Source organism: Poecilia mexicana, unplaced genomic scaffold (genome assembly GCF_051168715.1).
Source record: "Poecilia mexicana isolate PSO_F unplaced genomic scaffold, ASM5116871v1 scaffold_6, whole genome shotgun sequence".
Lineage (NCBI taxonomy): Eukaryota > Metazoa > Chordata > Actinopteri > Cyprinodontiformes > Poeciliidae > Poecilia > Poecilia mexicana.
Genome location: NW_028263375.1, coordinates 5459826 through 5484788, shown reverse-complemented (window position 1 = coordinate 5484788; position 24963 = coordinate 5459826). Strand labels below are relative to the sequence as shown.

Below are 24963 nucleotides of genomic sequence, written 5' to 3'. Positions count from 1 at the left end.
AGTGTGTCTTGGTGCAGCGCCCCCACAGGCGGGGAGGAGAACAGATTTTTCCAAGTGTTTGGTTGGTTTGACTCAGAGCAGTGAGAATGAAAACCTCAGCAAGTGAAAATGTCACAAATGTTTCAACTTTAGTCCCAAACCGAACCAAGTCTAAATCTCAAATCACAAACATATAAGAAGAAATTCAGAGGAGAATCCAGTATCTGTCACTATGGAAAATATTATGAAGCCATTTTAGGCTTTGGGTCTCAGAGAAACATTATTCCCTCATGGAACAGTGGAAAACCTTCAGAAGAGGCCAGCCAACCAAAATTACTCCAAGAGCGATCCATGTTTGCTGCTGGGTTTTCATATGGGGTAAAACAGCTGCAGCCCTTTTTACCCCACACGGTTTGAGGCAGTTTTACTGCTTCAGATAATTGCTGAAACCATCATTTCTTTCTGGGAATGATCATAGCTCAGACTCCAACATCTCTCTGTCTGACTTTCTACTGTATAAAATAATTAAACTCTGGTAGCCATTTTTCGTCTTATTTTGTGGACATGTGATTTGTGATTTCTGGTTTCATTTAAAGCTTTTTTGACAGAATCTCTCACATTTCAGTAGTGGCTCCAAAAAGACAACCAACAAGTCTTGGACTGAAATTTTCTGAATGTGTGACTCCACCTGGTTTTTTGGTTCACTATTTAATTTGTTAGAAATGAACTGGGTCCAGATTGAAAATTCTCATGAAATGAACCAAAGTTTCATGTTTAAATAAAACACACAAAAGCAGTTTCACACATGGACAGACATTAAGTCTGGTGGTCCTCACCTGTGAGAGCAGAGAGAGTGTTATTAGGGTGCAGCTGCAGCAGTAATGGACTTTATTTATGACAGGTGCTGGATCCTCGCCGGCTTTCTGCACTCCGAGGTTCATGAGAAGAAGGAGCGCGGACTAATGACACCTGGACATGTCCCACCAAGCTGCCACAGCCAATTACTGAGGCAAAAGTGAGGTGAGTTTTATGCTTCAGATAAATCTGGAAGATGTATTACTGAAATACTTTGAAATCATTTTTAGAGTAAAATTAAGTAGTGCATGACAAACTTAATAGGCTCAATTTTGTAGTTAGCTTAGATGAATATGCATGAAAATTCATATTTTATTGCTGGAATATGACAAATAAGTAAGATGTATGTTGACTTTCATGTCCAGACTGCATGAAAATACTTTCCATCCTTTTAAGTATACATAGTAATAATTAGTGGTAGGTCCATAAATTTGTAATCACATCACAGAAATTTATGTCAACAAAATGAGAGATGTTTTCAAGTCAAAAGCCATTTTGCTGCTAATGTATTGAATAAGTAGACATACAAAATATATTTATTATTTTTAATTTGTTTGCTCTATCTGTAATAGTTCTTAATCTGTAATACTATTATACCCATTAAACTTCTTTAGAAATGTGGACGGTGGACACTGACATTAGCATTAGCGTCTGTGCTGCTGCTACTTGTTTAGCATTGAGATGCTATTTTAGGCTTGAATAGCTTCACTGATAAGCCAATTCCTTTTAGCACAACTTGAATACAATAATAGTCGTTTCAAGCACCTCATCAGATCATTTTTAGAAGCAAAAATTAACTCCCAATGAGCCGAGAGAAGCCACTTTGCCATCCATTGCTGTTGATAGTGGATGTAGCTTATGCACCAGATTTACAGGTTTACTAGAAACGTGCTCCAGATGGAACCTTTGTATGCGGAGATTTTTTTTTTACCTTGTTTGTGAACACAATCCTGGCCAATCATTTAAAGAAAATAGGGGAAAAAAAGGCCACTCGTGTATCTACAGTGTTTAAAGCTCAAAGTGGTAAGTGTGACTAAGCTCAGCTGCATCTGGAGCAAAATAGAGCACTTTAACATTAGAGTGGAATATACTGATTTTTGTACATGCAGTGGTGCACATGAGGATTAAGAAAAATAAATCAGATTTTTGTTTCTCAGAATTCTGACTTTAATCTTTTGAGATCAAACGTCAGAATTTTGAGGAAAAAGTCAGAATTCTTTTATTTTCAGTGGCCCTAATCCTCTTCCATAAAATCAACATATTTTAAGGATTTAAAAGTTATTTGATGTCAACAACAAGTTTGAAATCAAAACTTTTAATATTTTAAAGTCAATTAAATGTTAATTTGACTGAGACAAGCTGAACCCAAATCCAAGAACTTAGGAAAGTAAAGATATTTAGGGAAAAGTGGCAACATTTACCAAAAACTCAGACATGAGGACTGAATAAACCTGGAAGGAGAACAGTAGTCGTTTGTTCATCACATAAAAACCTGATAAAATTATAGGTTTGCTTTAGTAAAAATGACAAAATGCTGCTGTTTCTTCTCTTGTTGGTGATTTTTCCAACTACAAACATGTCTTTGATTTTTCTTCTCTTTTGGCTTCTGGTTTCCAGCCTAATAACTAAAAACTCTTTTTCCCTGTTACACTTTTTGTAATGAGGCAGGTTAATGGGCTTGGACCAGAAAACCTTTGAATCTTTGAACACTTTCAAATGAAACTTTGTGAAACTGCCACCCAGCTGATGTTTATTGGATCAGTAAATCAGAATAAGTGTAATTTTAGCTGCATCTTGTCACATAAAAAAGGTTAATTTGGTTTGATTTGATGTCATGTTTTGCAGTTTATGTTGGGAATGTGGGAACATTTAGGGATCAGTTCACCAGCCCACCTAAGCAGCACAGAGAGCTAAAGCAGCTAAATCGATTAAAATCCCATTAAAGTCAGAACCATCACCGAGGCCATTACCACGGAGGAGAGACGCCCGGCGATGACGACGGATCAAAGAGGATCTAATTAATTCATTAACACACTCCGCTTATACTGCAATCTAATGGAAATGGGAAGTCTTGCTTTAAGTGAAACATCTCAGCAGAAACATCAGAAGCTGAGGTGGAAATATGAAGCATGAAGCTCATCAAAGACAAGCTACTATTCAGATTTTATTAGCGATGCTGAAACACAGTGCAACACTGCAAAAACACTAAATATTACCAACTATTTTCCCCCATTTTTAGTCTTTTTCTGCAGCTGACTAACATTTCCTTTCCTTCACTGCAAAAACACAAAATCTTACACTTGAAACAAGACAAAAACCACTCACAAGTAACTTTTTACCAAGAAATAGCAGCTTATTTTAAATAAAAAATAATCCTTTAATATTGATGAAAAAGTAGTTCTATTGGCAGATTATTTTATTTATAACATGGAAAAATGTCTTGTTATAAGTGAAATAATCTCCCAATGAAATTCATACTTTTTCATCAATATTAAGGAATTACTGACTAAAACAAGCTCTTTTATGTTTTGCTGAAAAATTATAACACCAAAAACAGAAGACAGGTGATCCAACTTTAAAAAATGTAGTTAATTTCCTACAACTAATCAAATTAAGTTCATCCAAGTAAATATATTTAGTTGTCATGTTAAACGAATGTGAACAAGTTCAGTGTGACAAATGTAATTTGGTTACATATAACAAATTATCAGAATTTTTTAAAGTTGGAGCTCCATTCTCTTTTTTTCTGGTGAAGTTACTTCTGACTTATTTCAGCTGTACTAGAAACAAGACCAAAATGACTCGGTCAGATTTTGTGTTTTTGCAGTGAAGTAAAGGAAATGTTCGCAGCATTGGGTGTCAGTCGGCTGTAGAAAAAATCTAAAAAGGTGGAAAAAGCCAGAAAACTGCATGAGAAAAGGGTAAAAAAGTCCAAAAAAGGAAAATTTCCCAGCTTCATCTCCCACTAGTGGAGCTGTGATTAGGGAACAACAGAAAGCGATGAGTATCGATCCGCTCTCCGATGGCTTCAGGGACTAGAGGCATGACAGAAACATGCCATGTTGCTTCCTCAACCCGGAGAGGAAGGGATGAAGGAATACTGGCTTTATAACAAAACAGAGTTTTAAATGTAGGAATGAACCTGAAAGATTTTTGCATATCTCATCCTTTTCCCCTCCTCCTGCTGTCTTCCTCGTCTCTCCTTCAGTGAGGATCAATACATGCTGGAAATACACGCAGCATGGAGTGAAATATTTACACTGCGGGGTCAGGAACGGATGGATGGCTTTGAGTTTAAAGATTCCCTCTGACCTCATCTCCGACTGCAGAGCCTGGCCTCGTAATCTGGCTGGATTTGGGTGAAAGTGGAGATGTAAATGGTTGGAGAGCAGCTGGTCAGAGGATGTTTGGCAGGTCACGGGATGAGGCGGACAGAAACAGAGGTTAGATGAAGAAGAACAGATGAGCTGATGAAACGTGACAGCAGCAGAGTCCTCCTCCTCTACAGAACAGTGAGCTCCAAATGGAAATCTATTAGGAACGCCACCGGCAGCAGACCTTCATGGCTGGAAGACACTCTGGACAGTAAAACGCTGCGAGACTCACAGCCATTCAGCTGCTCACACAATAACTCACTGTAATACACAGCTTCAACTGTAAATAAACACATAAAAATAATATTTTTCTTATAGAGTCACAGGTAAACAGTAAATATGACCTGAGAAAGATGGAAACGCAAAGGGAAAGATGAGAAGGGAATTAAAAAAACAGAGTTTATGCCTGACCTGTTTCTGTCATCTAATCAGTTTGGATGATTTTAGAGACTGATGCAGGATATTTATGGAATAAGATAACTTTATGGAGAGGAACAATTCAAAACATTAGATTTTATATCCCACAGAAAATCATTTGATTTTAATTAGATGTTGTCTTAATTTAAAAATGTGAAGAATTTGTAATACTTTATAATAACAATAAATAAATAGGGTATAAAGCATCTATTGCAAATTTTTAAAAATTACAAAACCTCCAAAAGATCTACAATAATTTAACATATTTTCCTTTTATTTAAATAGTTTAATTTATGCATTTTTTTTAATTGAATGAGTAAAAACGAATTATGATTTATTTTTGTTGCTCCCATATTTTTATTCATTTATTTATTTAAAGTTCATGATGCATCCTTTAAAAAATTTAATCATTTTCAAAAAATTTTGTCATCGATTGTGATTAATTATATTGTTCTTAGGTTTTATTTACTTATCATTGATGATTGAATTAAAATTAAATAGTCAGCATTTTTTATTTTATATGTATTGCAGATTTCATAAAAACGTTTCTTTTTGTAATCTTTTAACTTCATATTTATGAAGTGAGAACTCAAAAAGCAAAAAAAGATCCTAAACCAAATCATAAAAGTTACCAAACAATAGTCCACAGATTATTGCTGTTTCTATGATCTTTTGTTGTTCTCATGCATTTTAGCAGCATATTTTTAACTAAACTGTGATACTGTTGTGTTTTTTCAGTCTTGGCATCTTTAAAGCTCAGGTTTCTGAAGATGAGTCGATGTTTCTCATCGCTGCAGCACTGCAGGGTCAGACAATAATAAATAAAGACAATAATTCTTCACAAAGCTGGACGTTTGTGTGACTAAAACTCTTTAAGCTTTGCAAATCAAGGCCAATGATTTAGTTTGACTCTACATCGCCCAACTATGCTTGGTGTTCGTTAATGAGCTCTGGTTCTCGGTGTTTACCTAATCACTTTCCTATCTGATGTGCCTGATTAACTCTCCAATCAGTCATGACTGAGGAAGAAGATAAGATAATGACAGAAGGCAGAATTCGGCGGCTGCTCTTCTTCGGGGCATGATCAGGTTGGAAAGGAGCTTCTCATCCGGAGTAACAAGTCTGTCAGGAAATCTTTCATCTTGGAGGTCATAATAATCAGAAGACCATGAGGGTCACTCTGATTTATTACAATACAGCAGCAGGGGCGTGTCTAGAATCTACAGCAGGGACACAAACTGTAGACAGGCAGCACACTAAAATTACCGTTTCGGCTAAATGCATGGCAGACTTGGATTAAAATAAACTGTGCACAGCAAAAACACAAAATCTTACCAAGGAATTTTGGTTTAGCCTCCACCGCAAATTAGTGCACTTGAAATAAGACAAAATCAACTTACAAGCAACTTTTCAGGAAGAAATGGGGGCTTTCTTTAAATCAACAATTCCTTAATATTGATGAAAATGTTCTAGTTTCATTGGGAGATTATTTCACTTATAACATGAAAAATAAAATAACCTGCCAATGGAACGAGTATTATTGACTAATAGAAGCTCCTATCTTGCTGAAAAGTTACTAGTAAGTTAGTTTTGTCTTATTTCAAGTGTAGTAAGATAGAAACTAGTCCACAATTATTACTTGGTTTGTGTTTTTGCAGTGTGGACCAAAACTTGAATAATAAAACTGTTTATTTAACCAGAAAAAATGCACACGTTAAGCATGTGAAAACTATGCAGAAGATTTGTTTGTCACAGTGGATGATTTTTATAGTCACACCATTAGCTTGTTTAGCTTAGCATAGCTTAACTTTATAGAACTAATTTTAGCACCGTTATGCTAACTGTTATCAACTTAAAGTGAAAATTATAGAACCATTATATTGCTTTTTGTTCTTATTAAACATCAAAACATCATATACATCAATCTGCCAATAGAAATGCTATAATCTCCTAAATTTACATGTAAATATTAATTAATATGTAATATCCCAATGTAAACAAATAAACTTAAAAAAAATCAACCAAAAATATTAAAAGGACCATTTCTGTCATTTACTGTCGCAAAAAGAAAACGTTAGTCTGTATGATATGACTTGAACAAATTGATTGGCAGCTCAAGTGGGCGTGGCCAATCATATTTAAGGGGCGTGACTCATACCTGTGGCCACACCCCTGAAGCAGATGATACGTCTCCTACTTTTTTTTCACAGTATTAAGTTAATATTAAAATCCATGCTTGTAATTCTGTGTTTGTTTGGACATATGGTTGCATTTAAATTGTTTAGCTAATTGCTTAATAAGACAAATATTTATCCCTAATGTGATGGAAGAAGTTGAAGATTGCCAGATTGCTGGCAGAAGCAGCCAGAAGCATTTGTGGGCGAGGAGAAAGTATTTGTGAAAGCCACATGTGTGTTTGTTGAGCTGGTTCCTCAAGGTCCATTTAAGATGCGATGTTTAATCACGGCAGATCGTTGCGGCTGCAGTCGATCTCCCACAGTAAAACTTTTGATCTTCATTTATTGGTATTTGTGTGTTGGAACAGGCTCAGCAGTAGTAGGTGGTCTCATTACCCTTAAAAGATGAAACTGAACAGAAACGCACAACGTTCCAGCTCCTGAACCAAACAGGAAAAAACGCAGAATACAAGACAGAAAACAAGCAAAGAAAAAAACGTTCTTCATTATTCAGAAACGTATAAAGTTTTGTGAATCCATCCAGGTTTTCATCAAATTTAAAATGAGCTATTTGTTATCAGTTCCTATAATTAAAATGATTAGTGATTTTTTATGTAATGGTTCCTGATTACAGATTGAATATTTTTTTCCAGGAAGAGCAGTGCAACACAAATTATCTGACTGTAAATCAGAATAAACTTTTGCTTTTTGAGGTCAGATTACCAAAATGATTAGATTTGATAAATGCTAGAATAATAAGAGAGTTTAAGACTTTTTTTACTTTGCTGAAATTATGAAATTTATATAAATTTAAGCATTTGATAAAATTACCTTTGAACTGTTTGATTTGGGTCAAACCTTTGTGTTTCCTTCCAGAAGCTATTCATTGTAGTTTGCTGTAGTTCTGGTCCATTCCTCCTGGCAGAACTGGTTTCACTGATCAGGAATGTTAATCTGCCCACAAATTACCTATCAGATTGAGATCCGGACTTTATGATGGCCACATCAAAACATTGACTTTGTTTTTGTTGTCCCACTTTATCTGCTGAAGGTAACTGTTCATTTGAAGAGCCTTGAAGAGCCTGGCTCTAAATCAGGGCTTTTTAGTCTAAGACGGCATATTGGGGTCAAAAAAGGAGTACATTTCCACCCAAAAAATCAGAAAAAATTCTGGAGTTTTTAGAGTTTAAAAAGTAGCTAAAAAATTGATAATAATTTCATAATTTACAAAAAAACAAGGACATTTCTGAAATCTCAGTCATTTTGCGAATAATCTCAGAAATTTTCTAGAAAAAATCCAGAACTTTCTGAGTTTCAGAAGTCGAGTTCTTTCTAGGAAACTTTCAACTTTTCATACTAAAAACTTTTATTGTTGTTTTTTAATCTCAAAATTTCTGAGTTTTTGGTGTAAATTTACTCTTCCAGTTTTTGTTTCTACAAAGACCCAAACATCATATGGAGTGGAGCTGGAGCGATTTCTGGGATTGAACTGGACTCTAGGTGGCGCTGCTGCTGCTGGACATTTCAGTGTCCTGTTTAACCTTTGTTGCACACGCTCATGTGCGCACGAATGCAGCCACCTCGGTCATGCCAAAACCAAGAGTGGCTTAAGTTGCCATGGCAACATCCCCACCAGACCGGTAATTACAATTAACATCCCATCTAAATGACCACCTCTCCCTCCTCACCCCCTCAGTCTCCTGGGTAATTATAGACTTCAACTCTGCTCACCCAAGCGCTGTGGTCGGCTTCCTTATGTTTTACCGCCAAATAATCCTGTCTGAAAACAATAGAGGCAAAAAAAAGAAGAATTGTTTTCCTCCAGGCTAAAAGGCTGTTTCATTACATTAATGCAGCCGTGTTATCATCAGCACCTGAATCAATATGCTCTGCACATTTGTGCAATGAGCTGTTGAGGAAAACGTTTTCCTACGCTGCTGCAGGTTCACTGCATTATGTTTACATGATGCATTATTTAAACATGAGCTGATTGCGTCATGTAAATATTAGCTGATCGCTGCAGCATGTTACAACCTGCACAGATTGAAAGAGCTCAATTACAAGGAAAAGCCCTCATCTCCTCACAGCTGAATGGAGGAGCAAAATAAAAAAAAGAAAGAGGTGAAGAAGGAAGGTTTTATGTGCTGCAGCAGCGGGCAGTTTGTTTGCTGTTATGACCCAGGCAGAAAAGTGGCTTTGTCAAATACTCAGTCATGGTGTCACAACCTTTACAGCAGGAAATGGAGACGGAGGGAGTGAGAATGAGAGTGAGAGGAGGAGAGAGACGAGCTGGGAGAGAGGAGAATGAACACATTGACTTTCTTCTTAAAACATAATTTAAATGACAAATTAAAGTGGTTTAATTTACACCCACTAGAGCAAAACATCCATTATTTTTATTTCTTTTTCCTGTTAGTTTTCAGTTTGTTGGTGATGAGGTTGTAACACTCAATTTAATAAATAACTGGGACCACTGGCAGTAAACAATAATAATTTAATGGTGACCTATTATGCCTCATAATAGGTCACCAGGTTAGGATAAGTCTATGGCAGGGGTGTCAAACTCAATTTCACTGAAGGCCACTTCAGCATATTGGCCCCCCTCAACGGGCCACATTGACGGTACAAATCAGGAGTGCATCCCTGCTAAAACACCCCAGACAAAAGGTTGACTTCCCTCATTCAGGTCTGTAGAGGCTTATAATGAGTCAATGGTCCAGGTGTGTTAGAGAAGGAATGCATCTAAAGCTGCAGATGGTAGCTCTGGAAAACTAGACTTGGGCAGCCCTAGCATAAATGTATAAAAATACAATGTTAAAAATAAATTAACACCTCATATTGTTAAATAACTGATTTTATGTATTGAAGTTTTAAATATTACATTTCAGTTTCCATGGATGTAAAATTACTGCTCAGTTTAAAAATTACAATATTTAAATCAGTAATTAAAGGTAAGCAAAGAAATAATAAAAACAAGTCACATGGGCAGACATTATAGACTTTACGCCAAGATTTAGTCTCAGAGGCAACTGAAACCAATTAATTAAAAACATTCTTTCTGAATATCATTTAATGGTCTCTGAACTAAATGCGTCTTTCTGATCGGGAGCTGACAGCGTGTTGAAGAGTTATGGACCGGACGCTTTGGAGCGTCTGGTTAGGAAGCGCATTACAAACCTTTGGTTGAAATGTAGTTTGTAGTCAATTCATGCTCAAAATCTATTTTAAGTCAATCATCAGCCTATAAAATGCTGGGGGGCCACATGTGGCCGGCGGGCCTTGAGTTTGACACATGTGCATTACGCCATAGAACTGCCAATTGGTAATTGAAGTAAAGTAGCTTTGATTTCAAAGAAGCCGACATTGAAGTCGATTGGCAAATGAACCATCACCAAAGAGGAAGACTCTTGTCTCACTGCACCCCAAGAGATGCATAACATACAAAAACTGTTTCTGTCTGGTTTTGAACCAGAGACCTTTTGCATGTAAAGCAGATGTGATAACCACTACACTACAGAAACTGAACTTCTCTGTGTTGTTTCAGTTTGAGGTTCCAAAGTTGATGATGTGAGATGCAACGCATGAAAATTTTAACTGAGGTTTGCACTCAGATGCCTGGATTCAGAGTACAGACCATGACACCACAGAACCCTTGTTGACCTTTAGTAAACACCTGTGATGAATAGAACATGCAAAATTTATTTCTGTCTGGTTTCGAACCAGAGACCTTTTGCGTGTAAAGCCAACATGATAACCACTACACTACAGGAACTCATGATCTTTGCAGTGTTCCTAGTAGATGATCCACATTTTGTTAGAGACTAACGTCAACGATGGGCATGGAACTTACAGATCCTCTCAGAGAGCACAGTAACTTGGTGAACAAACTGTCAAACTTATACTTGGGCCTAATTTCACATTACAGTCCATAAACTAAGCCTGGGATCAAAGATTAAGACATTAAATAAAAAATATCTCTGAAATACAATCACTTGAAAATTAAAAATGGTTCAAAAATAATATCAACACTTCAAAATACAAAATCTCTGGAAAATAAAATATTATGTATGTTGTTTTGAAAAACATTGGAATATAAGCACTTTTATCAAATCTCCATTGTGGTAAGATCATGTAAGTTCTTCTTAAATCCATGGAAACTCAACAGTTTGTAAGGTAGGTGAGTTAGCTCAGCAGGTTAGAGCACCGTGCTGGTAATGCTGAGGTCATCAGTTCAAACCCTGCATGGGGCAATTCATGTGTAAGGTCTTTCAGACAATCAACACTTCAAAATAAATAAGGGTTAAAAAATAAAATCAATACTTCAAAACAAATAAGGGCTCAAAAATAAAATCACCACTTCAAAATAAATAAGGTTTCAAAAATAACATTAAAAATGGTTCAAAAATAAAATCAACACTTTAAAATTAAAAAATGGTTCAAAAATAAAATCAACACTTTAAAATAAAAAATGGTTCAAAAATAAAATCAAAATCTATAATAACTGTTTCTATCTGTTCAGTCCATAAACTAAGCCTGGGATCAAAAAATGTATTGAAGATGTCATTAGCAGAGACAGAGGCTTGGCTAAAAAATAAAATCAATACTTACAAATAAAAAATGGTAAGGAAGTGCATTACAAACCTTTGGTTGAAATGGCGTGTTAAATTCAAGTCTCCATTACAGACCAGAGAAAGAGAATGCAACGTTGTGTTAATCCATTTGAGGAGCCGGTAGTTTATCTTGAGGAAATAAATGACAATGCAAAAGTTAATTAGACTCCAACATGCGCAGTCCGCAGCTCAACCACTGCGGACGCTGCTCCGCCGCTGCGAAGACTTAGAAACCGCTGGGAGAAACTCATCCAGCGGATTTAACAAATGGAGCCTTCTTGGTGCAGGTTACCCAGGAGAGCGGCACTCTGGAGGAGCTGCAGACATAACATCTGTCCGTTTCGGAGAAGCGAAACCACGCAAAAAATAAATAAATAATCCTGGTAAAAGCTCACACCGGACCGCTCAGGGTAAAACACTCACAGAGTTCATTTGATCTGTTTGGATCAGACAGATCCAACTGACTGATGAATTAGCGCAGATTTTTCTGCAGATGGGAACCAGGAGGAAGTGCGTTAAGACCCCAGCGGGTGAAGTGATGCTAATTTAAGTGAAGTCGCTTAATTTAATTTATTAAAAGTTATTGGGGTGGTTTTTGTCACTAAATGTAGATGCATTTATCTGCTTAATTTGTGATGGGATCTGGATTCACGGTGAATATTAACAAAACCGCATAAAATGCGACTAAATAGCCGATGTTAATATGATTGTAATTTCACAGATAAAATAGTACATGACCGATTTGTTTTTTATGTTGTCGGTCAAGATAACGTCTAGCTCGACCTGCCGCCCTGACACCAACTCACACACATCTTCATTCACAGTCTTACTTGTAAATCGATTTTTCTTTTCTTGAACGTTTTGATGTTAGCTTGTCGATGTCTCAGTTTTATTCGCTGGGAAAATCAATAAGCAGCTTGAGGTGACTCTGCTGCTCTCTAGTGGCGAGAAGCCGTAATGTTAGCTGGTAACAGTCGAAATGCATTGTGGGAGATGTAGTTTGTAGTCAATTCGTGCTCAAAACCTATTGTAAGTCAATGTCGGCCTATAAAATGCTGCGGGGGGCCACATAAAATGACATGGCGGGCCCGCGGGCCTTGAGTTTGACACATGTGGTCTATGGTTTATACAAAACATGTTCATTACATTTTTTTTGCACAAAATGATTCTTGGATGATGAGATTTTAGTTTGTTCAGTTGAGCTCTTTTCAGAATGAGCTGTTTTAGGGCTCTGTAACTTTAAATCCAAATGAGATGCTGCTGGCCACGCCAGCTATTGTAGAACAGTAAGTGACTCTGGTGTTTTTTCCCAAATTTTGTGGTCACCAATTTGCAGACTAGTGTACAGTCCGCCAGGAGGAATCTGATGCACCTTAATTTGCTGACGTAAACTGCGCGTGTGTGGGGAATCAATTTCATATCCATTTTAAAAGCTAATAAATACAATCATAAAAGTTAAAACGAAGGACATTGTATGTATAACTTTAATATGTTTTAGTTTTATAAACACTAAACACACAATTTAGTTACAGTTTTCCTCCATTAATTACCATTTTTATTTATTTCAGGAAACAAAAATGTTTTCTCAATTTTAGTTTTGGTTATTTTTCTTTTATTTTAGTTAACTATAATAGGTTTCAGCTTTAGCAGAGCCTCCTGCTCAACCAACAAGTGGATTCTGGATGGTAAGCCAACAACAAAACACTTCGTCTTTTCCTGCAGCTCTGCTGGGGTTGCTAAGCAACGGGGCAGTGCCTGCTGGTTTGTGACTTTATATTCTGGAGGTTTCATTTTCCAGACACCAAAAAATATTAACTTATTACCACAAACCGACTGGTGGTTTTTTTAAGCACTGGGACTGTTTTTGAAGCAGTATAAACTTGGATGGAAGAACAAAATGTGAATTTTGCATAATACTTCCTCTTCAGTAGTCTGATTATGAATAAAAATAGGTTGTCAGATAAAAAAAACCCAGGAAGTTCTAGTATTTGCCAAAATATACATGAAAAGAATCAAAGATAGAACGGAATCAAATGTTAAATGAGGTTTAAAGAGACAAATTGAATTGTAGAGAAGGTGTGAAGAAATGGCGATCAGAGAGAAAAGTGTAAATAACTGAAAAAAGTGTTTTTCACTCCCTGTCATCCTGACGACCAGATATACGGTCCTACTCCCATCCCTCCTAAATGTGTCCGTGACGCAGAACGCATTGAGGTGACATGGAAAAAACCGCAGTCCCGTCTGCACCTCCTCCTAAACATCACACCTTACACCTTACACCTCTCCATTTCAACTCCTCAAAGCCTGTCCTGTTGCTTTCTTCCTGTCCAGCCTGGTGAGTGGGATCGTCTGAAAATCCTGAGTCCCTCTGTGGATGGGAATCTGACAGGAGAGAAAATCTCTGGAGGAGTAGAAGGTAAAAAGTCTGCTTGTTTGCACCACATTTTAGAAAACAAAAAGTTGTCCAACTTGTCTGTCTCTTCTGTAAAGCTACACCCTGTTAGCCTAGAAAAAAAATATTAGAATCAAATGAGGCAAGTCTGCAGAAACAGTATGTGGCTTAATGTTTCCTGCCAAAATCCTACAATTTTTATAATTGACTTGGACTGCATTGATCCACTGGGTGTCTCCATCTTAATTATTTCTGGGTTTATTTTTGTTAGAAAAGGTCTTCCATACTTGTTTATTGCCATTAGAGCGTTCCCATATTGGTTCATTCCTTTGTGTTCTGTTCTTTATGACCTGCTAATCTTTTCCTCCCTTGTGATTAAAGCTAGATTCACACAGCAGGGAAATGCAACCCAAATTCAGTTTTCCTGCCCAAATCTGACTATTACATGACTTTTTCATGGCAGTCCAAATGACCTAATTCTGATATTTTCATGGAAAACTATTTACAGTATATGACACTGGGAGCATACACCCGTAAGCTGCCCGTATGCGACATTTTCATTGCAGTCACGACATTAGACCCAAAATAAATCAGAATGGAGCCACTTCCATATGTAGAACTAAATTGCATCAGATAGTTTTCGAAACGTCTGCAGTCTGAACGCTCATGTTGCATTTTATCCGACTTTTACACTGTTGATGTGAGACATGCGCCATAATTCTGCACCAGAACAAGTCAGATGGCAAATCTGGATGCAGACAAGAGCTAAAAATTATAATAACGAAGTGATGAAAGCAGTCTGAGTTAATGAACGCATCACCTCACAACTTCACCACTCCTGGTCCGACTCCACATCCAAACAGAACCGGGTCAGAACTGGGTCAGAAGCTGCAGTCAATGCTCCACTAAAGGCCGCTGCTGTTAGCTGGGTTTTCTATTTATCAGCTTCCGTCATTTGAATCTTTGACGATGCTGTTGCCTCCCGTTGCTGAATAAAATGTATCCATAGATGGCGGCGGCCATCTTTACTGCCATAAACAAAGCGCTCCTGGGTGACGGCTACGTTCTTCTTCTGCGCATGCGGGTTGCTTTGGGTTCGTAAATCATTCATACAGAAGTCCAATTGCAATCATATTTAGTTAGTAGCATCAGATCACATTCTAGACGCTGGAAAACCAAAGAAAATGTTGTTGGTGGTGTAAAAAAAAACCCCCAAAAAAACAATAAAACGAAATTTTTTAAGATTTCAGAAAAAAACACAAATCGGAATTGAGCATCAAGTTCAACACATGATGCACATTTTTGAAAACTTGATCCGGTTCAGTTGCACATCCCTTGGATTGAGAGTCCGATATGTTTATTTCTAACTACTGCACAGCATTTTTCTGTTAGTCTGGATGCTATTATTGTTAATCTTATTTCTTGTTTTTAACACTTTAAGAACATTTTCTGTGTACCTTTACATCTGTTCCTGCTGTTCCAACTTTACTGATCCTTTGCAAGACAATAAAGACTGTTTCTACCTGCTGTGTGAATTTAGTCTAGTTCAGTTTATTTTGTGTTAATTATTCCCCTTTTTTCAGTTTGCCTGTTTCCTTTCTTCCCCAGCTGTTCCTGATAATCCTGATTAACTCACCCCTCTTTATTCTTAAGCTCACCGGTTGTCATTCTTCAAGGCTGGTTCATCTACTCTTCACTGCTTAATTCTGAAAATACATTTAGTTTCTGAACCTCAGAATTAGTTTCTTTTTAGTATTAAGGATCTTTATTTTTGCTCCACCTCTGACTCCCTATCATTTTAGTCCTCTGCAGCCACCACGGCCTTTTTATGACAAGACATTTGTTTAAGCAGTTGTGCATAATGAGAAATAAACTTCAATGGCAAATAATCAGGCAGTTTTAATGTAATGAGAGTTTAAAAAAAAACAAAACCACATAAAAGCAGCTGTGGCTGTAACTAAATCAGCGTTCTTTAGCTCTCTTTCCTCACTCTAAAAAGAAAAAAGTTGAACCAACTTAATTGAATTGCTTCTGTAGGTAACAAGCAATTCAATTAAGTTTATCCAACTAAATTTATTAAGTTTAACCAATTCAATATATTATAATCATCCAACTCAATTTGTTAAGTCAGTCTTACTCAAATCATTTAGTTTACTTCAAAAATGGTAAATAAACTTAAATAACACTTTTGACCACTGAAAGCACATATTAACACATGTATTTAATGCTCAGATTGGTTGGCAACTTGGCATTAAGTACCCAGGGGACACATTAACATACGGCAGGAGGAAGCTGGAGTCGAACCGTCAACCTTCCGATTACAAGGCGACTACTCTATCCACAGAGCCACGGTCGCTTACTGGGAATGTGTCCCTGTAAGCTTGAGTCATTGTGTCAGACATGGGACACAAACTGAATTATTTCAAGTAAAGTCAAAGTGAAAAAGGTTATTTAAGGAAAAGATTTGTGTATTTAGATGACACTGTAAAAAGATTATTTAAATTTAGTTTGGAACTTCTTAAAAGTTTGAGTTGACTTTCTGTAGAATTAAATCAAAGAGATTTTAAATGTTTATTAGAACAAAATAAATGATTTGAGTAAGAATGACTTAAATTTGTCATGTTAAACCCCCTTATGAATTAAGTTATAAAAACTTAGCAAATTGAGTTGGATGATCATAATAAATTGAGTTGGTCAGACTTAGGATACAAAACTGGCGTTGAACTCAATTGTTTTAAGTAAAGTCAAAGTGAAAAGTTCCTTCAGGTTAAAGATTTGTAAGTTTTGAGTTGAATGAACACAAAAAAGTAAGTTGTCATAGCAAAAGCAAAAGAATTAAGTTAAATTAATGTAAATAAGTCCATAAGATGAACTACAGCCCAAAAACACTTTTTAGAGTGCTTCTGGGAATCATTTCAGGATTTTTGCAGACTCTTCCTGAGTCATCATGACTGCAGCAGAAGATAAAGGTCATGTTCACATAATCTACTGAATATAACGAGGCGCCTTTCAGAAATTCAAATGGACATGCCGCCTCATCACTTTAGAAATGTGATTAATTATGTTTATTGGATTGATTGATTCTGGTGTCTGTCAGCAAGGTGTTTTTAGTAAAGGACCAAGATGCAAAAATAGAAACATTTAGTAAATAAGAATAAAAATCAGATGGAGACGTCCGATTTTCTCTTTTTATAGATTAAACTTTTCTTTCTTTCTCTTTCCAGCAGGCAAATGAGACCAAAACCTGAGTTTTTCACAGCAGAAAATTTGATTTGTCCCACTTCCATATGTGGAATTAAATCATATATTTGATAGCAGAGGTGGGACAAAGTCATTGTTTTAAAGTCTTTAGTCTGAAGTCTTTATTCTAATGTCTCAAGTAAAAAAAAAAGAAAAATTAATTACATAAATTAAATATGTTTAATTCATAGCTGACTTAAAGCTTTGGCAGCTGCTGTCTTTCTTGCATAAAAAGCATGTTTTTCTAAAGGTGTCCAGTGTAAGAAACCTGCTGTACAACCTGAAGGCCAGACTGAACAACAATCATTGGTTTCCTTTTTCATTCATCTGTCCTCTAAAGTAAATATGCTGCCAGGTTATTATGCTCACAAACTAAAGACCTTGTTTATCTAATAAACATCTACATTACCTTTTAACCTTTTAAATAAATGGATCCACATATTTCCCCCTGAATGTGATCTTCAAAATAAAAGACCCTAGCAGCATCAGCTGAAAGCAGACATTTCAGGCGCTCTCCTTTCAGGTGAAATGTCAAAGCACGTTTGCGTCATGTTCTTGAGTGTTTGTGCTCCGGCTTGTATGTGCTGGAAACAAAGCGCAGGAGCCAAACACTGTTTCCAGACTCCATTGATTTTTTCTCCTGCCTGCTTCAGCCTCCTTTGACATTTCGCAGACATTCTGCAGCTCAGAAACAGCAATAAAGGGGGATGAAAGCCAGGGTAGCTCTGCGACCCCTTAACCCTGTTTGATGCACGTTTCAAACTATTATTAGCAAAGGCTGCTGCACTAAGGGATATTTTTGAAAGAAACAACTATCATTTTCTTGTGGTTTACAGAAGTTACAGAGTCTTTATGTACTCTTTGCTGCTTTGCTCCATCTGTTCATTTCTTAATTCTGTTCTTTCCGTTTTAAACCGTCCTGTTCTTCCACCCTGAACTTCCCCGCTTGGCTTCTTGCTGCTCCATCCTGCATTAGGTTCAGCTGGGGAATCTGGGGATGAGGACGCCAAAGCCCCAAAGACTGTTCTGAAAGCACAGAGCGTGAACTGGTACAGAAAACACACATCATCCCCTTACGACTCAGGGTCACACACTCACACACGCGCTGCAGCCCGCCCTGTTGTGGTGGGAACAACTGGGGCTTATTTGCATAAAATCTCTGCTGATTTTTAATAGAATGGCTCTCTTAGACCTTTCACGATAACTAATGCTGCTGGACAATAAATCATTGCAATAAACGATAATATTGTGTTGAGATCATTTTCAAGTAAACTGTGCAAGGTTGCTCTCTCAAATACTAATAAAATGTTGTTTTTGTTGATTTTTTTAAATATCCAAAACCAAAACAAAAAATAAAATAGGAATAACAATCACACACAACTGAAGCCATAAATAAAATGGATTATGAAATCTCTACAAAGTTTCCCATTAATAAATGTTAATCATCAGAATGAAAATTATTCAGCTCATTTTTATTTATCATGCAATTAGTTGATTAACTGACTCCATGCAGATTAAGGGGTTTTACAATGAGATATTTCTTTATTTGTTATTTAGAAGTTCCTTGTAGACAAATACTAAAAATGTCATACTAACAGTAAAACTATCAATCCTGACAACAAAGAACAGTTTTGGGGAGTTTTAAGCATCATTAATTACAATTTATTGCGACAACAATGATTCAGAGTTCTTATCATAAGTAATTTATCACGATAAATGATAAACGATACAATAAAAGCCCACTCAAGTTAAATGAATGCAAGCAACTATTTGTGATGTTTCCTTCCATTTCATAATAATGCACAAACTTTGTGTTGCTTTATCACATAAAACCCCAAGAGAAAACATTAAAGTTTATGGTTGTAGTATGGAAAAAGTGTGAATTTTCAAGGGACGCAAATCCTTACAGGCATAACATCATCATATTTAGATACAAGATCCTCAGGGCAAATGATAGCAGCAACGAATCCACCCATAATGGTGTTAAACATGGTGGAAAACCTTCGTTCAGAGTTTATCCATGGAGATGGATGCCTTGCAGAAACCCTGACAGGCTAAGCCCATCTGCAGCCGTCAGCAGACAGTTCGCATTCACACCTATAGCAGAGCAGCGAGGCTGTCAGTGGGGATTTAGACCACCAGGCTTATCCACAGACCCCCCGCAGATACTGCCCGCTAGCCGGGCTCGGACCACACACATCCTCACACCCACACAAATTATGAATCAAAAGGTCGGCTTCTGTAAAAAACCCAGAGAAGTCTCAGCGTTTTATGTGCTGGAGTTACAGCTTCTTCTGTTATGTAGACAGAATGCATGGAAGCGCAGATATTTAGGATTCAGCAGCAGGTTCTGTCCACAGACGGCTTGTTAGGAGCTTTAATCAGGAAATACAAGAATTTCAAAGTTAATGGTTTAGTTTCAGCCATTTTTAAACTTTCCATACGCAACTAAAAAAAGAAAAAATGATGAGTAAAAACACAAGACAAAACTAGAAAAGAAGTAGATAAAAAGTATGTTAAATCCCGAACACAAAGTGTAAACCAAAAACGTATGTGTAGAAGCATAAGCTTATTATACCTTCACTTTTTTATACATGAAACATAATCAAAATCAAAACAGCAGAATCATACTCTTCTAAAACATAATTCCAAGGAATTCCAGTTAAAACTTTGTATTTGTTTAGCAAATGGTTATTTATTTATTTTATTTAAAGGGACAGTCTCTGTGTTTTCCAGCCACATAGTGCCATTTTATAGCATAATCAAGTAACTATGTTACCTTCAGTTGTTAAAATAATACTACATATATCAAATATGACTTAAAATAAATTTTACTTTGTAATCTAACATATTGAAACTGGGCCTCTGTCTCTTTAAAAACTCTTTCTCTTTAAACTTTTCTGAAACTCCGCCTTCAGGAAGTCATCACAACATGGTTCCTCTATTAACCCTTTAACAACTTTTTTATTTTTTTTTTTTACCAGTGTTGCTCTGAGACAGCTCCTATAATGAGCTCAGCAGCTCCACCAGCTGTTTGCGAATTGCTGCTGGCTAGTCTGAAGGAGTCTGTTTTTGGTGAGGGAATGATGCAAAGCTAGAAAAAAATGATTTTATATAATACTGCCCCTTTAAAGAATGGAAAACAAAGTTTGAACTCCTCATAATTATTCCACACCTGGTACCCTTTAACTTAGGGATTCTGTTTTTAATATTCATCTTTAGTTTTTTTAAACAAACCCTCTTTTTATCTGTTTTAGAAACATTTCTGTATACACCTTGGATGGGGTTTATTATAGGCTTTAGTCTGTGTGCTGTTGAACGCATGAAGCTGAAGCATGCACATAACTAAATAAAACATTAGTTAAATTTGTTATTAAGATGCATTTTCTCTTGAAAGAGTGAAAACTTGTTTGTATTTGGCCTGACAGCTGATGGCTTACACAGTTTAAGATACCAGAATTTGAAGTAAGAGGCTTTCCACCTCCCCTGCTGTGAAAAGAAAAGAAAATATACAGTTAACTGGTAGATTTTGCTTTCTGAAAGCTGAAGTAATTTTTCTTGGCACATACTTTTGGATTTTGATGTGGTTCCTCCAGACCTAACATGAAATCGAGTCACCCAATTTTAAGCTTTTTTCTCAACCTTAATTCTTGTTTTCTTTCTTTTGGCCTCAGCAACACATAGAAGTATGGAAATAAGCATGCCAGGTTTCTTTGATGTGTTCTTAAGAAAAATATCTGTCTTTTGAAAACAAACACATCTCATGAAACCAAAGACTGATAAGCTGAGGGCCTGATGAGTGTGGCTTTAATGTTGGCACTCCCACAGTGAAGCTGTCAAAGCACAGCGCTACATATGGGAAACGGAGCTTCCCGTATTTACAGCTGGGATCCTATTGAGATTTTATGACACAATTGCACAAATGTTGAGCATAATTGCTATCTTATTTTCTGTGGGGTTTTTTCATAAATGGAAAACAGAAAATTGTGGTAAGAATTTGTATTCATCCCCCTTGAGACAATTTGTAGAAATAGAATCAACTTTATTGATCTAAACCCTACCTGATAGTCCAGTGGATTTGGTTTGATTGGGGACCAAATTGTAACATTTGTTACATTTTCAGCTGCTGCTGTTCACTTTCATACTTCACTGTATTCATGGTGGTCCCTTTGAAAAACATCTTCCCCTCCTCGCCTGTGGGAGCACTGTAACAAAACAACACAGGAAGCTGAGCGCAATTTCCTTCTTCACAAAATGTAAACAAAAATGGAGAGTCGTCAGATTTTAGTGATTGTAGGATTTCTCTTTTGCGTTTGGTTAAGGATAATGAATCATTTCTCTTGCTAGCGGTAGCTACGTTCATTTGTTTTGATTGTATTTACCCAGAATTCCCTGCACTGCAGTCCACTTTCTGCTTTCTGCTTCAGCAGCCTCCGGTTCACATATCCATTCGAACTGCACCAGAGTTCACATCAACTGAACCAAGACGAGGTTAAGTGGACCAGAGTTCACGTTTTGGTTCAGTTGCACAGTCACACTTCCCCACCTCTAGAAAAAACATTGCAACTGTACATTTTGGAAAGAAGAAAATTTTGGACTTTTAAAATTCAAAAATGTATTTTTTTTTTCTAAAAAAATTCCTGATTAATCTCAAAATTTATATTCCTTTTTTGTTGTTGTTGTGTTTCAGTGGCCCTAATACACCATCGTAAGCAGAGGAATTTAATTTAATCATATTCTCAAATGAATTAATATTTGTTAAAGAAACAGTGGAGAAAATGGTAAAGTTAATAACTTCAACCATACAAACAGCTCTGGGGACTTTTAAACATCATTATTTGGAATTTATTGTGACAATAAAAAATCTAAATTCTTACTTATCTTGATAAATGATAACCAATAGAGCCCTACTTGCTTAAGATCCCAGCAGTATGACAGTAAATTTCTCTGACAGCTAAACAGACATGCAGTCTTCCTGAAATATTTAGCTCCAGACATACAGCAGAGTTAACATCAGATGAAACTGCAGTGGGTCGTCGCCCCAAGCCTGCAGCTCAAGGTCAGCCGGCCTGAAGGAGGCGGCAGGTCCAGATTTAATAATCCCACGATCCTTTCATCACAGATCATGTCAAGCTTCTGGTCTGACCTCCTTCACCGTTCTTCCAGGACGAGTTTCATCATGTCTCATTCAGTTTGAGTCACTCAGCGCACAAAATGCCGTGTCTAACATCTGTTACATAAAGGGCAGAAATGTCTCCTGGTTGTGGTCCTGCAGGGTCAAGCTTTGAATTAGGAAACGTAAATTCACCCACAGTGTGTGGTAAAACAGAGAGCCTCAAAATTAATTGACAAGGCCTCTAAACACCTTGACTATTACCTTTATTTTCACTCTAATTAGAAAAGGCTTAATTAATTTTAGATGATTAGTTCCGCTTTCAGCCACTAGAGGTCAGTAGTCAGTTAGGCTGAGCTTTGTGAGTCTGACAGGCAGTATTTGTGGAAATAAGCAGATGTTAGATCCTTGTAGAACCTGTTAAATTTGACCTAATCAAAATTCTTAATTTAATTTACATTTTACATCACGTTTCATGGATTTTTTTTTCAATGAAAATAGAATCAAAAGCAAACATTGAGCAAAACTATGAATTTTAATTCTTACTTCTCTCTTCTGTGGTTTGATTGACAAAACCAGCATTACAGCTTTGGATTTAGTCTCGTCTCATCACCAGCAGACCTCTGAGTTTTGAACCGAAGGAACGGAGTAAAAAACAAGAGGCGGGTTTTCCTGGCCTGCACTGAATGGGCTCCTCCGGCTCACAAAGACGGGCTTCTCTGTGAAGGTGCTCAGAAAGCACTCGGCTCGTTGATATGCAAGGCGACGGGGCGGCCCACAGCTTGCCTCCTTTAGAGTTAATTAAGCTGCAGCCCCGTTGGCAGGACGCCCCCCCCCACCCAATTGAACTGCAGCATTCCTTCACATCGCCCTCGGAATGGACACCTGCATGTTTTAAAACTAAACTCTTCAGTAAATTAGTGTTTGGTCAATTGTTTCTTGGTTCTAACGATCCTTCCTGTTTTATCCCTCTAAATGGCTGCATTTTCAAGAAAGATGCATTTGTGGGTTGAGCAGCAGCAGAGTTCAGTATGTGGGTTAAAACCATGAAAAACTCACCAAATCCTCCCTGCTGAAGCCAGACAGCTTATTCTGCTACTGAGTTTTATTTGGTGTTTATCGGATTGGTTGATTGAGGCTTGAAGCAACAAGACATGTTGGCAAATAAAGAGGTGATTTTTTTTTTTCCCTTTACAAAAAACTATTTTTTATTATGTTATTCCCTCATCAAAAGCATACCTGTAGTGTTGCCTTGATTCTTTTATGCATGTTTGAGAAACCTTTTAATCTCCATGGCAACCATCTAGCTGTGAAAAACACCTGGTTGGACATAGCCCCGCCTTCGAGACGCAGTCCCTTCTCAGAGCTGCAGTTTCCAAACCAGACAGAGCAGCCCTCTCCCGCAACTCCTTCAGACTAGCAAGCAGCAATTAGCTCTTTGTAACGCTGGTATAAATATTGTTAAAGGGTTAATAGAGGAGCCATGTTGTAATGACTTCCTGAAGGTGGAGCTTCAGAATGAGCAGAAGCTTTTAAAGAGACAGAGGCCCAATTTCAAGGTGTTAAATTACAAAGTCAAATTTGTAGATTTGAAGCTTTGTGCTTTTCTTTGTATCTGTTTTAAAGCACTTTATGAATAAAGTCTGGTTCATTTAAAACAGACCAAATGAGTCAGGTGTCAAAACACCCTATAGTTTCCTTAGTTATGAGTGTGGGCATGGTTGTTTGTCCTAATATGTTGTGATGACCCTGCAAAGACATGCAGGTTTAGACGATGGGAGTAACCAACAAGTTGCAGGATTTCAGATTCATTGCAAGAAAATAATTAATCAGAAACACTTATCTCTTCACTTTCTGTGCTAATTTTAGTTTTCTCTCATTAGTATTTCGTGTTTTCCCCTGTGTTTTCCAGTGTTGTGCCAAAGATCTGCAACTTCTTCAAGTGTTTTCCCCTTTTCTTGTCTTCAATGTCATCGAACATCCATCTTCTCTATCTCTCCCCTCTTTCTTTAATGATTCTCTTTGTTTCCGTCTTAAAGAAGAAGCACCTGCCCGCCGCTTCGCCTGGCTAATGTTTCATCCACAAACCATGGCTGTGCAGGCGAAGAGGGCAGGCTCAATCACACAGAGGACGGACTCCGCGGCATCCTGCCATGAGTCTAATTGTGAATTCATCACAGACGGAGTGGATCAATACAGTACTCTTGACTCCACACAAGTTTGTCCTATTGGATTTTTTTCATTTTTTCATTCTGTTGGGGTAAGCGATGTCCATATGTGTTTGGACGAGGCGAGACATTAGTTTCAACACCATTCAACGTGTGAGAAAACATCCAAAGAGAGAGAAAGAGGAAACCTTCCCCCTCTTTCTGCTGTTTGCCCCGAATGACTCGGCCTTTGTGAGGAAGAAACAGAAGAACAAAGCCAGGTTGAGGCGGCTGTGTCCTCTATCTGACTGTGACCTTGGTGCTCCTGGGGAGAGAGCTCGCCATGAGCCGGCGAGGTGCTGAGAGAAGCCTGCGCCATTAAACCTGTGGGGGCTCGCAGAGACACGGAGCTTCCCAGGGCTCCTCTCTGGCACTGCCGCGCCGTAACTGTAGCTCTGCTGCTAATGTACTGCTGGGCATTCAGGGAACACGGGGGGAGGGGGAGGCTGGCTGATCCAATGCTGCACAAAAACTCCATCTTACGTTCTCATTTGGTCTTCCAAATGAGTTCACGTCTGCTGGTTCTCAATGGATTAGTGCGCACAGCTCCAGTGTGAAAACATGGTGAAAAGTCAATGAGTTCCCGGTCCTGGAAATGA

The 24963-nt window shown here is 37.5% G+C and overlaps 1 long non-coding RNA gene across 1 annotated transcript; it reads left to right on the top strand.

The window, feature by feature from the left end:
- Positions 1–887: 887 nt before the first annotated feature.
- On the top strand, positions 888–5470 carry LOC106928632 (uncharacterized). Its single transcript, XR_001420489.2, has 2 exons — positions 888–999; positions 4043–5470. It is a non-coding gene; the product is annotated as an uncharacterized LOC106928632 (long non-coding RNA).
- Positions 5471–24963: the final 19493 nt, after the last annotated feature.